This window comes from Ixodes scapularis, unplaced genomic scaffold (assembly GCF_016920785.2).
Source record: "Ixodes scapularis isolate PalLabHiFi unplaced genomic scaffold, ASM1692078v2 PGA_scaffold3__209_contigs__length_174095766, whole genome shotgun sequence".
NCBI classification, from domain to species: Eukaryota; Metazoa; Arthropoda; class Arachnida; order Ixodida; family Ixodidae; genus Ixodes; species Ixodes scapularis.
Window position 1 is genome coordinate 103,341,428 of NW_024609868.1, and position 2,961 is coordinate 103,344,388.

A 2,961-nucleotide genomic window follows, 5' to 3' on the forward strand; every position below is an offset into this window, starting at 1 on the left:
TTGTCGACGGTGTAACAGGAAGTAGAAGCCGCCGTGAACTCGCGTCCTTTAACATTTCTTTACTTAGATCAACGGGAACCAAAAATTTTAACACCTGCACATTTCCTAGTAGTAAAACGCCTTCTGTCGTTGCCGACAATGAAGCAAATGAGCTCCAACCCGCAGACATCGCGTGAACTAAGACGGCGATGGAGGTATTGAGAACTAATTTCACAGCAGTTTTGGAAGAGGTGGATGAAGGAGTATCTTTTGCAACTTCGCTCTGCCCACCACACTCCGCCCAAGAACACAACGCCTATTGCTGTCGGGGACGTGGTAATTATTCACGATGCTAGACGACCAAGAGCAAAGTGGAAGGTGGGACGAATAACAGAAGTGCACCCTGGACGATACAATATCATTCGCTCGTGTGAAGTGCGACTGCCGGACGGACGAACTTTTAGGAGACCAGTCCAACTTCTTTACCCACTGGAGGTCTGCAACAAGTCCGCGGTGGGAGCCCTTTAAAAATAACAGCATCTCGCGACTGGAAGAAAAGACCTGCGAGGAAAAGAAGGATCTCGTGCCATCAAAAGCCCGGGCACGCACAATTTTTTTTTCTCTGGACTGATCGTGCAACCGCTATGACGAGCTGCTCAGGTTAAATCGCTTGTGAAACCAGAGGCTGTTGGAGGAAGTTTTTACACACGTCATCCAGACGAGAATAATCGAATGCCTGGAAAAGCAGGACCTCTTGCCGCACACAATGATCGGGTTCCGCCCTCATCTGTGCACGCAGGATATCATGCTTCAGATTAAACACGACATTGTCGACTCGCGGTCTAAGGATGCGAAGGTGATCCTAGGGCTAGACCTGACGAAAGCCTTCGACAACGTAAAGCACGAGTAGGTACTTACCGGACTTAGCAATCTAAATGTGGGCACTAAAACTTTCAATTACGTGCGAAACTTCCTTTCCGGCAGGACGGCCTGCGTAAAATTCCAATCTATCGAATCTTCCATTCTTGAGCTGGGCAGCAGGGGCAGGCCCCTGGGCTCGGTGTTGTCCCCCCTCCTCTTTAACGTGGCCATGTGCGCGCTCCCCGAGCAGTTGGAACGCATCGAGGGGCTACAATTCAGCCTCTACGCAGATGACATTACCTTATGGGTCAACCAGGGTAGTGACTCGGAAATTGAACAAAGGCTCCAGGCGGTGACCGACACAATCGTGAGGTACGCGACCGAGCGAGGATTGGTTTGTTCACCACAAAAATCGGAACTATTCGTCTACAACCCTAAGCATCTCCGGTGTAAGGCAGCGTCGGATATTCTAATTCAGGTAGCGGGAGCAGAGGTCCCAAAAGTAGAACAAATACGAATTCTCGGCCTAGTTCTCCAGTCTCACGGCCACAACGGAGAGACTCTAAAGCGATTGGAGAGCCACGTGATGCAGACACTGAGCCTCATCAGGCGGGTTGCGAGCAAAGGGCGAGGATCAAAAGAAAAGAATTTAATGAGGCTGGTACAAGCTTTCATATTCAGCAGAGTTAGCTACTGTACGCCTTATCTCGACTTAAAGTCGGCAGAAAAGATGAAAATTGACGGATTAATACGTAGATGCGTCAAGCGCGCGCTGGGCCTGCCCACGTGCACATCCACGGAGCGACTTTTGGCGCTCGGGATGCACAACACGTGGGTGGAACTGGCGGGAGCGGCGCGCACATCTTAGATTGAGAGATTTTGCGCCACAAAAACGGGCAGGACTATCCTGGCTAAAGTAGGAATCAATCCGCACACCGGCCCAATCCAGAAGGCAGAAATTAAGGAGGGAATAAGAAGCTGGCTAACCATCCCCCCTTTACCTAAGAATACGCATCCCGAGCATAATAAGATCAGAAGAGAGAAGAGAGCAGAGGCCATTAGTCTCCAGTATAGGGAGCTGCCCTCGGAGCAGGTAGCGTATGTGGACGCCGCTTGTGGCCACGACGGACGAGCGGTAGCCGCGGTAGTCGATGGCCGCGGAAATGCCGTTACGGCAGTCTCCTTAAGGACGCGCTCCGCTGCAGTGGCGGAGGAAGTTGCGGTAGCATTGGCTTGCGTCGGCACGGAAGCAAATTTCATCATAAGCGACAGTAAAACTGCCATCCAAAATTTTAGTGCAGGCAGAATCTCGCCTGCGGCGGCGAATTTTCTCGATCAGCGACAAATTGCGAGGAAAATTACGTTGATCTGGACACCGGCACATGCCTCCGTCCCCGGCAACGAGGCGGCTCACGAGCTAGCTCGATGTTTATACCACCGGGCTGGTGAGGACCCCCTCTGTCAAGGGAGCGGTGAACGCATGGTAAAATATGGGGAAATTACTCAACATTACAGATTGGAACGCAGGCTGGTACCCCCACCAGACCCGTCATTAAATAATACGCAGGCAGTCGCGTGGCGACGACTCCAAACATACACGTACCCACACCCAATCCTGGTGAACCATATGTTCCCGGATATAAGATCAACCGAGTGTACACACTGCGGGTTGAGAGGGTCCCTCGACCATATAATCTGGGAATGCTCAAATTCTCCTGGGAGGGCGCTAAATATCGCTTCTAAAGAATCCCGGGAGACCCTGCTGCGCAGTTCGGACCCTGAGCTCCAGCTCCGCCTCGTCCGACTGGCTGAAGAGGCCGCCGGGACACAAGACCTCCTGGCCAGCATCTAAAGCGGTGCCTCCTGCCTCCCCGGCCTGGTGCCGAGGGGGGAGGGAGAGTGCCAATTCTGTCGGACAAAAAATGTTCTTTCCTCCTCCTCCTCCTCACCCCACACAATAAAACTTTAAAAATAATTAAAGAAAAAAACTTACCGCATCTCCACGTGGTGAATGATGTTGATTGGGGCGAAGCTCGGGTGGTGCTGATGATACTGAGTTTGGTGATAGTACAGTCATAGGTAGTGCTGATGATGCCGTTTTCATTCATGTCAGTAGGAGAA

The 2,961-nt window shown here is 51.7% G+C and overlaps 1 pseudogene; it reads left to right on the forward strand.

Annotated features, from left to right (window-relative positions):
- The first annotated feature begins 766 nt into the window (after positions 1-766).
- On the forward strand, positions 767-2,709 carry LOC120836639 (annotated as a pseudogene).
- Positions 2,710-2,961: the final 252 nt, after the last annotated feature.